The sequence below is a fragment of the Lolium rigidum genome, chromosome 6 (genome assembly GCF_022539505.1).
Source record: "Lolium rigidum isolate FL_2022 chromosome 6, APGP_CSIRO_Lrig_0.1, whole genome shotgun sequence".
NCBI lineage: Eukaryota > Viridiplantae > Streptophyta > Magnoliopsida > Poales > Poaceae > Lolium > Lolium rigidum.
Window position 1 is genome coordinate 304,425,434 of NC_061513.1, and position 15,527 is coordinate 304,440,960.

The window sequence follows — 15,527 nt, forward strand, 5'->3', positions numbered from 1 at the left end:
AGAACACGGATGTCGCCTAGAGGGGGGTGAATAGGCGGTTTAAAACTTTTACGAGACGGGCTTAACAAATGCGGAATAAAACTAGCGATTACTTTGTCAAGCCCAAAGCCTATATACTATGGTTCACCTATGTGCACCAACAACTTATGCTAAGCAATATAAGTAACTAGGTGATAGCAAGATATATAACTTCAAGCACGATGGCTATCACAAAGTAAAGTGCATAAGTAAAGAGCTCGGGTATAGAGATAACCGAGGCACGCGGGAGACGATGATTTGTCCCGAAGTTCACACTCTTGCGAGTGCTAATCTCCGTTGGAGAGGTGCGGTGGCTTAGTGCTCCCGAACGCCACAAGAGGCCTCACCTTGAGGTGTGGTTGCTCGATGCACACCAACGCCACAAAGGCCTCACCCCAAGATGCGGTACTCACACCACACACCGAACGCCACGAAGGCGCCTCACCTTATTCTCCGATGACCCTCGCCACAAATGCCTAGGTCACGGTTCGACTAAGGGATTTCCTTCGAGGCGGAAACCGGGCCTTACACAAAGCTTGGGGCACGCATCCACAACTTAATTGGAGGCTCCCAAGAAATCGCCACAAAGGCCTAGAATCCGTCTAGGGTTCCAAGAACCCAAGAGTAATAACCTTCTTGCTTTCACTTCCACGAATCACCGTGGAGAACTCAAACCGATGCACCAAATGCAATGGCAAGAACATCACAAAGATGCTCAAGTCCTTCTCTCTCAAATTCCAACAAAGCTACAAAAGCTATTGGGGGAATAAGAGAGGAAGAACAAATAAGAGGAGGAACACCAAATTTCTCCAAGATCTAGATCTAGTGGATTCCACTCACAAAGAGAGGGATTTGATTGGTCAAGATGTAGATCTAGATCTCCTCTCTCTTTTCCCTCAAATGGGGCAAGAATCATGGAGGGATTTAGAGATAGAGCAAGTTTCTCTAGTTCAACAATGGAGGAGAGAGTGAGTGAGAGAAGCACCAGCCCAATGAGGAAGAAGGGGGTATTTATACCCCCCCCCCCCCCAAAAAATCGAGCCGTTGGGGAAAAATGGGGGCGGAGTAAGGGCCGGATTATCCGGCCACCCCAGATTATCCGGCCCTCTGGAAAAGTCCGGCCAAAAATCCGGCCTGGATCCAGGGTATCTTCGCCAGAAAGTCCTTAGCCGATTTTTGGGGGCTGGATATTTTGCAAATATCCGGCCCGGATTATCCGACCTAGCAAACTTGTAAAAACACTATCTAAAGATTGGTAGCTCCGAATTGAGTGAAACCAATTTTGTTGGAAAGAGGAAGACAAGAGCTACCCCAACAAAAAGTGAAAATATGGAAACTAGTGGGGGTGATTTTCTTTTATTTTTAGAGGTGCAACACCTCAACATGAGAAACCGAGAAAATCTCCAAACTCGAAAACGCAACAAGTGATCTATGCGAAATCCGTTTTCGATGAACTAGAGCTTGTCATGAGAATAAGCACAAGCTCTAAAACATCACATGGATAAGATCCAAATAACAACCAAGAAAGATGATTCAAGGATGCAAAGGTTTGAGCTCTCTCCGAACGATACGATCGAGTTACTCACTCGAGAGCCCTCTTGATAGTACGGCAACTAAACTATAAACCGGTCTCCAACTACACTATGAGACCGGTGAGAAAGAAACCATATCAAGAGCAAACCTTATACTTGCGCATTCCACTTGAGCTCAATGATGACGATCTTGACCGCAACAAGATGGAACGCCTTTCTTGATTGTGCTTGCTTGACGAAGTCTTGTGGATTGCTCCCCCATAATCCACCATGGGAGAGCTTGTTCTTCGGCGCAACTTCACATATCCATGGTCACCATATGGATGGCAAGCTTCAAGCATATGATCTCTTCGAGTTGGCTCATCTTGAACTTGCACTTCATTTCGTTGATGTCTTGAAGTTAACTTTGAGAGCTCACTTCGTCTTCATCTTCAAGACATACTTGACACTTGATCTTCTTCATTTGCTTCTTATTGCAATCTTGAAGCCAACATATGGTTCAAGCATTGCCTATGGACAACTCCTACAAATATAACTCAATGCAAACATTAGTCCATAGGGATTATCATTAATTACCAAAACCACACATGGGGGATCCATGCACTTTCACACCTGTGTTGTGATTATTCCCAAGATCAAAAATCCAGAGAGTATGAAGGACCTGCGGCCCATCAGCCTTTGTAATGTTATTTATAAGTTGGTCTCTAAGGTCCTTGCAAATAGGTTGAAGAAGATTTTGCCAGAAATCATACCTCCGAATCAGAGTGCGTTTGTTCCAGGGAGACTTATCACGGGCAATATACTTCTTTCGTATGAATGCACCCATTATATGAAGACGAAGAGAAGTAATCGAGAAGGGTATGCGGCTGTCAAGCTTGACATGAGTAAAGCCTATGACAGAGTAGAATGGGTTTTCCTGGAAAAGATGATGAGGAGGATGGGATTTCGTGAACAATGGATTCAGTTGATCATGCTTTGTGTCACGACAGTAAAATACCAGCTCAAAGTAAATGGGGGAGTGTACATATGTGCTAATACCACAGAGGGGGCTGCGGCAAGGAGACCCCCTCTCCCCTTACTTGTTCTTGCTTTGCGCCGAGGGGTTCTCGACCTTATTGAATAAAGCTGAGGTGGATGGAAGGCTAGAAGGAATCAAAGTTTGTGCAAATGCCCCAAGTATTAACCATCTTTTGTTTGCAGACGACTCCCTGGTACTTATGAAAACATCAAGTGCGAGTGCCAGAACTCTGCAAAATATCCTACAACTTTACGAGGTTTGCTCGGGTCAAACTATCAACTTTGATAAGTCCTCGGTTATGTTCAGCAGAAATACTAGTAATGACATGATAAAAGAGGTGTTGGAAGAATTAAATATAAGTGAAGAAGCAAAGACAAAGAAGTACTTGGGTCTGCCGGTATATGTTGGGAGGTCTCGCACAAAAACTTTTGAATACATAAATGATAGAGTTTGGAAAATGATACAAGGATGGAAGGAGAGGATGATATCAAAAGTTGGGAAAGATATTTTGATCAAGGCATGTGCGCAAGCTATTCCCACTTTTGCAATGTCATGTTTTGATCTAACCAAGTCCCTATGTGAGCAAATGAGTACAATGATTTGTAGGTTCTGGTGGGCGCAACAAGATAAGGAGAATAAAATGCATTGGCTTAGTTGGGAGGTTTTGACAAGGCCGAAGAAAGAGGGGGGATTAGGGTTCAGGGATGTCTATGGCTTCAATCTAGCAATGCTTGCCAGACAGGCATGGCGCATACTTACAACCCCTGACTCACTATGTTCGAGAGTCCTCAAAGCTTTGTATTTCCCAAACACCTCAATTTTGGAAGCACAACCGATATTTGGTATGTCATATTCATGGCGAAGTATTATGAAGGGTATTGAGCTGTTGAAAGATGGTGTAGTCCGGAGAATCAGTGATGGAAGAGATGTGAAAATATGGTCTGATCCGTGGTTGGACCGAAAGGATGCGGCCAAACCAATCACACCAAGAGGTCGTTGTTTATTGACAAAAGTTTGTGAGCTGATTGACCCAATAACTAATTACTGGGATGAGAACCTTGTGCGTAACACATTTTGGGATATTCATGCAAAGGTGATCTTGGCCACTCCGTTGTGAGAGGACTTTGAGGATTTGTTTGCATGGAGATATGAAGAGAATGGCATTTTCACGGTGAAATCTACTTACAAACTCTATGTACAATTAAGGGATGGTCCAAGGGGGTCTAGCTCCAACCCAGGCGTGGGTGAAAATTACTGGAAAAATATTTGGCAAGTTGAGTGTCCACCAAAGGTCCGGTAGTTTATGTGGCGTCCGTCACACAATAGCCTGCCGCTGAAGCAGAACTTGGATAGAAGAGGACTGAAATGTGATACGCTATGTGTCTGCTGTAGAAGGTTAGATGAAGATGGGGCTCACCTGTTTATCAAATGCAAAATGGTTAAGCCAATCTGGGAGAAATTAGAGTCGTCTCATTTGCGCCAACACATGTGGGATATGCGAACGCTAAAGGAAATGATTGAAGCAATCATGGGCTTGGATACGGAAAAGAGAATCCTTGTATGCTGTATGGTGTGGCAGTGGTGGTCAAATCGGAATAAAATCAATGCCAATGAGAAGCCTAGGAAGATAAACGAGATTGTTTCGCAAATAAGGCACAATCGATGAAGTTTTGTAGGAGGGAGAAGACCAATTGCAGCACTGCTTCCAATGTGTCATGGCGAGTCCCAACGCAAGACAGAATCAAGATAAATGTTGATGCCAGCTTCTGTGCAGCCGAGAGGACAGGCGGATGGGGCTTTGTGGCTAGGGATCAGTATAGATAGGTTAGAGGTGCGGGGGCCGGAAAGATACTGAATGTGGCCAGCGTAGCTTGTGCGGAAGTGCGGGCGTGTCTGGCTGCGCTCCACCAAGCAACATTGTGGGGCATGACAAGAGTCGAGCTTGAAAGCGACACCCAGAACCTCGTCTGTGTGGTCCAGTCGACAACATTCGATCTTGCTCCACAGGGAGTAGTTTACATAGTACTAAAGTGTATAATAAGGTTTGCCCATGGCAGTGGTGTTTTGGAACATGGGTGCATATGCTTCCTATATTTTGAAATACATCTTATAGATATTTTAAATTTTTTAAAAAATTGAAACAAAAAATTCACACGTATATCTTCACGTGCTACGCGCTCACAAAATCGTTTCATAAAAAATCGACTTATCATGTGACGTGTGTAAAAAACACAAAATTCAGTGCTAAAAATAATGCTTTTCACAAGATAAAATTTCTCCTTTTTACATAAACCACAAAAAATATTAGTTTTTCGTGAAACTTGACGAACACACATATATTATGGAGATGTACATGTAGAATTTTTTGTCAAAATTTTTCGACATTTTGAAATATAATTTTTTGGTAGAGTGAGCATACGCACTCGGGAGCCGAATTGAATTTCCGGGTTGCCCATGCTCTAGCAGCCATGCCATAGGAGCAAGCGCTCAGGTGTCCAACCAGTTGTGGTCGGACGAACTACCGAATGATGTTATGGTGCTGGTGTCGCTGTGCCTGCTAATTAAGGAATAAATATGTTCCAAGTAAAAAAAGTTTTTTTCTTAACATGAGTTTGGATGGTTTTAACGGGCTTGTATTTAGTACTAAGCTTTCACGTGCAATCCTCTCCAATCCCCCCCCCCACGGCGCCACTGAGCCAATGGCCTCGTATGCCCCTCGTTCGTTCAAAACGGTGGGATCTTTGTTTACTCTGGCAGTTGCAGCCTCCCATGGCGGTGCCAGCAAGTTGGATAGATTGGTGATGGTACAGGGTTGGTGGCCCGAAGACGTGTTCTTCACCGACAACGGTGGCGGGATGCATCCAATCTAGATCCAGGTCGGCGTGGGGAACGTCCTCAACCGACATGCCACATTGTCAAGGGACTGTTCCACATGTGTCTAGTCTTCGGCTCATAACGCCTTCAACGCTATGGCGCTGACCTAGATTTTGGTTTCTTTGGTCTTCCTCCTCTTCCTCGGTGTGCGTCGCGGCGGTGTTGAAGATTGATGGTGGTTGCAGATTTTGTTGTTTGTAGGGACCCCAAGTGATATTATTTTGTTTGGGGTTCTTTATGCAAAGCTTTATGGACAATGTCCCGGTTTTTGGTAAGTTTCGGCATGTATGTGCATCTGTGTACTCTGTTTCATTGGTTAATATAATGTGTGTTGTTCATAAGAAAAGCTCGCAATACGCATCGCCTGTGGCCTCGAGCTGCGTGCTTGCTAGAGGCTGGAGAGCTCTATAAGTTATAGCAGAATTTTCTTCCAGTGAACACTGCCATAGAATGATGCCTCCAGGATACAAGATTGACGCCTCCAACACATAATGTCATTGAGGCTCTAATCTCGTGTCTCCAGGTGAAACGAGATCCAAAGGCACATACCTAGAGAAAATTAATCTTCCAACACCACCATGCCGAAAAGAAAATCTTGCCATCCAGAACCTTGCAAGGACAGACGCGACGCGATCCCAACCGCTCATTCCAGCATCCGACGGCCCACGGCAGCCAACCCCACGCGAAACGGGCGCCCCAACAATTCCCGAAATAGCCCCGCATATTTCGTGATTTTATTTGTCTCTCCAGCCCCACCCCGCTGCTAACCCTAGTAAACCTTGCCTGCCTCCGCGCCGCCGCCACCCCCACTCCGTCCCCCGCCTCCAGATTCGCGGCCCCGCTCCCTCCGCCCCCAGCGCCACCGTCCCCGGCGATCTACAGGTACCGCCGCCTCTCCCTCGGCACCCTCCCCTCGATGCATCGCCTCATCGCGCCCCATCTCATCCGCCATCGGCGCGCTCTGGTTCCTTCGGCGGGGTTTTCCCGATCGAACCGGGGCGTTCGGTGTTCGATGTACGTTTCGTTGTTACTGTGCCGTGGATCAGCGGGCTAACCCTTGGTTTTCGTGTTGTTCGTGGCCGGGATGCAGGAGTAGATCGCCGCCGGACAGCCCCAGCCCCCGACCATGTCGACATTCGCCAAGCCCGAGAACGCTCTCAAGAGAGCGGAGGGTGAGTCACCTGCATTTGCCCTCTTAATTTTACACCGAGTGTCTGTTCCCCATTGTTGTCGCGGTGGTGGGTGCTGTGATGCCTCTGCTGCTGCGGGCAGGGTAGGGTAGACTCACAGTTATAAGGGACGTCTGAATGGTCATGCGCTATTTGGATTATGCGGCTTGAGAATTGCAGTGGCTTTATTTTTTATATTATTTATTTACTGATTAGGGCGCTTCCGGTGAATTACGGTGCACTGTTTCTAACTCCGCACAAAATTATAATAGCCACCAGTGGTTCTCTGCCTGCCTTTCTCTTCATATGCAAAACCTCTGCAATTTTCCATACATTTCACTACAAGATATTCACGCTGTGTATCACCTTTGATGTACTCCAGAGTTGATACATGTTGGACAGAAGCAGGCAGCGCTGCAGGCGCTGCATGACCTCATCACTTCGAAAAGGTACAGGTCGTGGCAGAAGCCTCTTGAGAAGATCATGATGAAGTATGTGGAGCTGTGCGTCGATCTAAGGAAAGGCAGGTTTGCCAAGGATGGCCTTATTCAGTACAGGATTGTCTGCCAGCAAGTCAACGTGTCCTCTTTGGAGGAGGTCATAAAACACTTTATGCAGCTCTCCAATCAGAAAGCTGAGGAAGCAAAGTCTCAGGCGCAAGCCCTGGAAGATGCACTGGATGTCGAAGATCTGGAAGCCGAGCGTCCAGAGGACTTGATGCTCAGCTATGTTAGTGGGGAGAAAGGGAAGGACCGATCTGACAGAGAGTTTGTCACTCCATGGTTCAAGTTTCTGTGGGAGACATACAGGACGGTGCTCGAGATACTGAGGAATAATTCAAAGCTTGAAGGACTATACGCGGTAAGCTATTTTACTGCTTTGTCATTATCCACCCCTGTTATGTTTTATTTGGTTTTGGCGTCGATTTTACCTGTATAATGAAATACCACTTCTATGGTTCACTGAAACAGTAAGGTTATCCACTGTTTTTGCTTTTAAAGGAAATACATACTGCACCAAATGGTCCAACACTGTTCGGGCTCGCACTACTAAACAGCCAATTGCCTATGATTCATCGTAGTGTTTCTGTCTAGTCATTCTGCTTGTCACTACATTTCAGAAACTTCACTCTGTTAGTTTTTGCTGCGGTTGCTTCAAGCATCTTTTCCAAATGACAATGTTGTTGGTTTTACCAATACTTTGCGAGGCTATATACTTTATCTATCTTCTTGTCTGTACATTTTGAAATGAACTATTTAATAGCTTCCGCACATACTTATCCGATGCATGTTGTAGCTCTATTTTATTTACATTCTGTTTCTTTGAAAAGGGATCTGTAGTATGACTTGACTGCATGAAGATATTTTTATTTTACAAAATCTTTACTAGCCAATGCATGTGGTCCTTTTGCACTGCCCAATTTTTTCAGAAGCAACTATTTGGTTTCTTTTGCACATGCCAGAAAATACATCATGCACCTATCTGTTATGTACCTTCTCTTTCTAATTAAAAAATGTCTGTAGTACCAACATGCGTCCCTGAATGTAGTATTATGAAGTAAATGCTTTTCAGCAGCTAAGGTGTCAGATTTTATAACCTTTCAATGTGCAGATGACTGCGCACAAGGCTTTTCAGTTCTGTAAGCAGTATAAAAGGTCCACAGAGTTCCGCAGATTGTGCGAGATTATTAGGAACCATCTTGCAAATTTGAACAAATATCGTGACCAGCGAGATCGTCCTGATCTGACTGCCCCTGAGACCAGCAAGCTGTACCTTGATACTAGGGTTGAACAACTGAAAATTGCTACAGAACTCTCCCTATGGCAGGTTTGTTCCATAACTTGTGTTATATTCTTAATGCTAATGAAATAAAATTCACCAGCCAAACTCTTCTTGCAGGAAGCTTTCCGATCTGTGGAGGATATCCACAGCTTGATGAGCTTAGTTAAGATAACTCCAAAACCGTCTGTCCTGGTTGTATATTATGCCAAACTAACTGAAATATTTTGGATATCGGAGAGCCATTTGTATCACGCATATGCATGGCTGAAGCTTTTCAACTTACAGAAGAGCTTCAATAAGAAGTTAACTCAGAAGGATCTGCAGTTACTAGCATCTTCTGTTTTGCTTGCTGCACTTTCTGTGACACCATATGACCATAAATATGGTGCGTCTCACCTTGAGCTTGAAAATGAGAAAGAGCGTAGCTTTCAGTATGGCCAACCTTGTCAATTTCTCCCTTGACTCCAAGCGTGAGAACAGAGAAATGGTTAGCTTCCAATGGTTTTCATTGTAAATATATTTTATCAATATAATTATTTGTTTTCTCATAATGCCCCCTCTTTCTTTCAGGCTTCAAGGGCATCTCTTCTTGCTGAGTTGGTATGTCGTGAAACCTTTTTTGGCTGCTGGTTTTCTATCATATTGTGCCAAACTTTTAAATGTCTTGTTTGTCACATCTATCAAGTTTTTTTTTTAATTCTGCCTTTTCTATGGGCATGTCTTGTCGTGGCCCTTTAGGGGCATCTATAACACAAGCGCTGCTATAATGGTGGTGCCTTTTTCTTGTTATCTAGCATTCATATTAGCCCTTTGAGCTTATGTGATTGCTTTTTTATGCATTCAAGCTGATGCAAGCCCTTTGAGCTTATGTGATTGCTTTTTTATGCATTCAAGTTAGATTAATTCATAATCACAGAGGCATCAACACTTGTCAAGCAGTGGTGCTAAGATATAAGCACCTACCTGTCCTCGGAGGCAAAAAAAAAACGTTTCCTTTTGCTAATCACACCTCCACCGCTCGCAATCCCCTGATATGTGTTCTATCACTTTGGATAGCCTGGCAGCTCTGAAATAGCAATATATCTGGAAGTATGCACAGTAGAGAGCATCTCTGTAAGGCATCATGGATGCCCTGCCTGTGTTTGTGTGATAATTGAATTCATTTGCATCTCTTATGTTGCAACTTTTTTCTCTGATATGTCTGTTATAATTTTTTTGGTGTGTCATCACGTACGTACATTATGATTTTCTTGTTTAGAAGCTGTTCGTTAGCCAACTCTCCCTCTCTCTCTTGTGCTCTGACTATGATATGAAAATAGGCTGCCAAAGGGGTGATTTCTTGTGCTTCTCAAGAAGTGAAAGATCTATACAACCTTATGGAGAATGAGTTCCTTCCTCTGGATCTCGCATCGAAAGTACAGCCGCTGCTTTCCAAAATCTCTATGATTGGAGGAAAGCTTTCAGCTGCCTCTTCAGTTCCAGAAATTCAGTTATCGAAGTATCAATCTTCATTGGAGAAGCTTACGGCACTGAGGGTGCTGCAGCAGGTCCTATTTCTATGATATATGTATACTCATGCCTTTTAATCATACATTGCATGATTATATTTGAAACTTGTTAGTCAGCTCTCGTTTTGAACATTTTCAGGCATCTCAGATTTTCCAGTCCATGAAAATTGATATGCTCTCTAGAATGATCCCATTCTTTGACTTCAATGTTGTGGAGAAGATAGCTGTTGATGCTGTGAAGCACAATTTTGTTGCTATGAAAGTTAACCATTTGTCTGGAGCTGTTCATTTTGGCAACATGGTATGCTTCCCGACTTTCGACACTGCTACCTTCTTTAGGCCTCTCAGCATCTTTTTTTGAAAGCTTTATTTGTTTGCTGCTCTTTGTTTGCTATAATGATCAAATGTGTTGCCTGCTCTGCGATTTTATGTTTTCTGCATTACCTACCTGGCTACCATCTCGCATATTCATTAGCTGAAGAGCCTTGTCATCTTGGGCTTTTGAGTGTTCTGTAGGAATAAACTGTTCATAGTGAATGGTTACATTTTTATTGATTGTGTTATAAATCATAAATCACAAACATGTGTAACATGGAATGATTAGTCTTAGAGGAAGCAATGCTGTGTCAACCAACAATGCTGTATGTAGCTAAATAATGTAATGTTTCCTCAAACGTTCTACCACTCATTTGAGCAACTGCATATGTGGCCAATTCACAGTTTTATCAATTGAGGCAATATTTCTGTTCATTCTCATCACAAATGTTTGGAAATTGACCTACAAGGCAAGAGTTGATTTTCTGTTTCCATCTTATATACTCCCTCCAATCCATAATAAGTGTTGTGCTTTTAATTCATATTTGAACTAAAGCCACACCACTTATTATGGATTGGGGAGAGTAATATATATACAGATAAGTAAGCAACATCTATTTTATAATCTATTTGTTTGTTGTTCTTACTTATATCTCTGTGCAGGACATAGAATCTGATGGGCTTAGTAGTCACCTTAGTGTGCTTGCTGATTCCCTAAACAAAGCAAGGTGTCTTATTCATCCACCTGTGCATAGGCCATCCAAGCTTGGTGAGAACTTGAATAGTCTTGCTGGAGTGGTTGAGAAAGAACATAAAAGGCTTCTTGCGAGAAAGTCAATTATTGAAAAACGAAAAGAAGACCATGAGCGCCAAATATTGGAGAAGGTTCCCTACTTTCTTACTCTAATTTGTTGTTTCTCATGTAGTCTTTGTTTATGGTTTTTATTTTCATTATTTCTAGGAGAAAGAAGAGGAGACAAAGAGATTGAGTATTCAGAAGAAATCTGCAGATGATGAAAGGGAGAGGCTTCAGAAGGAGCAGAGAAATAGGGAGAAACAGAGAATAGAAAAAGAAATACTGGACAAAGAGAAGAAGGAAGCATCATTAATGATCAATGATAATATAAAACTACCAAAGAATAAGAAAAAACATTTCACTGAAGGGGTAAGAAACAGTTGTGAAGTTACAATAATTGCCGCTCCATGCTAACTTGCTACATGTGCTCTATTTTCTTGTACTTCCTTGGATATATCTGGCAATAAAACCTGGATGCACCTTTACTTATTAGAATCGTGGTAAAGGTAATATTACTGCATTGTCAGCTCTGTATCGATATTTAGCGATTTGTCTCTGAACTGCTTGGAGAAGATGATGAATGCTGTATAAGGATGGCAGGCTATGTAGATAAAGACAGGATCATGCTTGGTTGGATAATTTATTTCTCGAGGATCTTTAAACAAACCTATTAGCAGTTTAGCACACTAATACTTAAATGGTTCGTTGAACTTGGGTAAACTTAGGTAAATATTCAGTACAGAGTACTGTACTATATTCAGTACAGAGTACACAAGTACTATGTTGTCTTAATTTGGTTATGCTACTTAATAAAATCCAACCTCTAAATCTGTGCTTCTATGTGCGGTCGTTTGAATATATTGAGTGTTCAAATGGCAGGAGCTAACAAAACAAGGTGCCATGGAGCTGTTATTGAGTCGACAACTAAAGGAGCGTCAGGAGATGGAAAGGAGAGTGCAGCTGCTTGCAAAAAAAATGGATTACTTGGAGAGGGCAAAACGACAGGAGGAAGCACCACTGATAGAGGAAGCCTTCCAGAAACGCCTCGAGGAAGAGAAGATCCTGCATGAGCAAGAGCAGTTGGTTTGTGTTTACTGTCAATTTGTTACTTGCAAGGTGCAAATCCTGATAGTTGTTAACATGCTAATGTTTGTTATAAATTTCAACTTTGTAGAGAGAGATTGAGCTTAGCAAGCAGCACCATGCGGGTGACTTGCAGGAGAAAAATAGGCTTTCTCGATTGTTGGAGCATAAGGTATGTATGCTACTTGCAACTGCATTCAACTTGTGTGACAGTGTTGCTGAGTGCATCGATCTTGTGTTGGAGAGCATTGTGATCTACTTTCTCATGTTTTTTCTTCCATAATAAGCTTTTTCCAAGTTTGTAATGTATATTCGATTTATCCACTGAGGAAATCTTGAGGATTGTAATAGTGATGCAACTTTCTACCTGCACATAAAGATTTTGAACTACTTAAGTAGCTGTGGCATGCCATCTAGTAGTACAAAGGTCTGTTTTGTGTTGATTTTGTTTTGTTTGTATGATATGATTCGTGGTATACTTTTTGGTGGATTACCACATCAAAGAAAGATTCAGTTTTCCATATATCTTTTTTCATTTTTGGCTTCATGGGTCAACTTATGAGCTTCTTTCAGCATGTAAATGTTTTCCTTCTCGTAAAACTACCTTCACTTTGTTAATCTTTGTCCAAACATCGGCCATAATGTTAACGTTCTTTTTCTAAATATTTTTTTGCTGTTTCAGAATGCTTTCCAGGAAAGAATTGTGCAACGTCGTGAAGCTGAGTTTAGTAGCCTAAGGAAAGAGAGGGATGAAAGGGTCAATCAGTTGATATCTTCTAGAAAGCGTGAAAGGGAAACTGTACGGAAATTGATGTATTATCTGAACCTGGAGGAACAGCGGATCCAAAGGCAGCGCGAGGAAGATGAGGCTAAAAAACGTGAAGGCAAGTTTATTCTTGGACTAATTTTGCTATTTGCTCAACTTGCCGAGCACAGTATTAATTAGAACTCTATTATTGTTGTTGGTAACTTGAATACTTGAAATTGGCAACTCAATGATTGTTCTTGCGCAACTTATATTGCTCTAGACTAGTTCTTGTTTTAACGGGGATGAGATAGAATCCTCCAACAATATGAACTTTGAATTATCATTACTGATGTTCGTGGTACTTTGAATTATCATTATTTTTGAAGCTCGTGACCGAAGGGGAAGCCCCTACGGTGTGTATTTTCTTTTACTTTGAATTATCATTATTAACTTAGATGATCAACATTACAGTATTTTATTTCTCATGCTTGTACAGTGGATAATGGAACGTATTAATCTTGCTAGTTGTTGCTTTGTTGCTATTCCATAATGTTATCATTTGGAAGTAGGGGAAACACATTCTAGCTAATCAAATATTGTTGGTTTGATTTGCAGATGAAGAGAAGAGGAAGAGGGAGGAAGCAGAGAAGAAAGCCAAGCTGGACGCAATTGCCGCTAAGCAGGCACAGAGGGAAAGGGAGATGGAAGAGAAGGCACAGAGGGAAAGGGAGGCTCTCTTGAGAGGTGTGGAGCCCCTGCGCGCACCTGATGTTGCCGCTCATGCTGTTGCACCACCAGCTTGTGAACCAGTAGTGGCAGCTCCAGCTGCAGCAGCGGCTGCGCCTGCTCCTGCTCCTAGCAGGTATGTCCCAAAGTTCAAACGGGGCGGCGACAGCAGCAGCCAGAGGCCTGCAGCTGCACCTGAACAGGACCGCTGGGGCTCCCGTGATGACCGTCCTCGCCCTGATGCACGTCCCCTCCGCCAGGACGCCCCTCCTGCACGCCAAGAGGCACCCCCTTCCCGCCTTCCTGCACGACAGGAGGTGCCCGCTGCCCGCCTTCCTGCACGCCAAGAGGCTCCCCTTGCCCGCCAGCCGGATGGTGCTCCTGCTGCTCCTTCAACTGACCGCTGGCGTCCTGGTGGATCTAGACCCTCTGCAAATACTTCATCCACTCCGCCGTCCGCCCCTTGGAGGCGGAGCTGAAACTGCCTGCACTCAGAACGTGCTCTGCCAGCTGGTTGAGATTTTTGCCGTCTTTCAAGCGCAGGAGCTTCGCACACAATACCCGCCTCTGATACCTGGAAGTATGGTTACTTGAATTTGTTTGTTGCACACCATATATATGTTCCTAAATTTTCAATGCAATTACTTTTAGGCCCCTTTTTAGAAAGTCATGTTTGATCTTTAGAGTCGAAATCAATTAATTGGGTTGCATCTGTCTTCTGTTATCTTTTGCTAAAGATCGATCATATAATCTGTGCTTTGGTCCGTCTTTTCCTACCAATTTTGAATTATTTGGTGCTAGCCATTAGCAAACTAAAAACCATGTTACAATAAACAGCCTCCAGATTTCATCTACTCCCTGTCGTGTGAGGTAGGATGATGCGGTAGCTGGTGCTTGCATTTCTGTGTTTTGCCGTTTATACGCTGTATCTGCAATTCTGCCAAAAATGTAAACATAGCCCCAGCTCCTAACAACATCATTTCATTGGTCAGCATGTTTCAACTTCTGATGGTCAACCTGGGAGCCTCGGAAGCAGAAATGAAAAAGAAAACGTTAAACTAATTGACTAAAGAAGTGAACATAGCCCGCTTCTAACAACATCATTTCATTGATCAGCATGTTTCAACTTCTGACGGTCAACCTGACAGCCTCGGAAGCAGAAATGAAAAAGAAAAGATTAAACTAATTGACTAAAGGGATGCCAATTTTTTTTTTATTACCTGTTAAGTCAAGAACAAGAACAAGGAAATTTATGCATGACATAATTGTTTACGTGATGTATAAAAATATGACCTAATACGTAATTTCTTTGATTTTTATATCACTTGACTCCTATGTCAATTTTGTGTTGTTTTGGTCAATATGAAGTAATTATCTATATACCAACATAAATTTTAAATGTAACAACATAGAAATATCCTAGGTTAGAATAACTTATTCTACTCTCTAGATGTTGAATAACACTTCATTATACATGTGATCTTTTGGAGGCCAGCAGCAAGATTTGCTGTGTGTCAACCGGATGCGCAAATTTTGCTCAAAGGAAAACAGACTTGGCTTGTGCAGGGGGGCTATCGTCTCGGATCCAAGGTCATGTATGACTTTGTGGCTTGTTTTGATTTTTGCTAGCTAATAAATACTCCCGCTACACCAGCTGATGGTATTGGGCCTGAACAAGAAGACGCTCAAGCAAGTCAACAAGATCCTGCGAGGGTTTCTCTGGGTGGGCAGGGCAGAGGTCAACGGAGGTCACTGCCACGTGAACTGGGCTAAGGTGTGCCTACCGCTTAACCTGGGTGGGCTCGGAATCCCAGACCTTGCACGGATGGCCATCAGCCTTAGGGTGCGCTGGTTGTGGAGGATGCGCACGGACCCCCTGCGACCGTGGCGCGGGCTGGACATGCAGTTCTCGAAGGCGGAGTTAGACATCTTTGCGGCATCCACTTCGATGGTGGTGG

At 43.2% G+C, this 15,527-nt stretch overlaps 1 pseudogene; it reads left to right on the forward strand.

The window, feature by feature from the left end:
• The first annotated feature begins 6,277 nt into the window (after nucleotides 1-6,277).
• On the forward strand, nucleotides 6,278-14,419 carry LOC124660773 (annotated as a pseudogene).
• The last annotated feature ends 1,108 nt before the right edge of the window (nucleotides 14,420-15,527 follow it).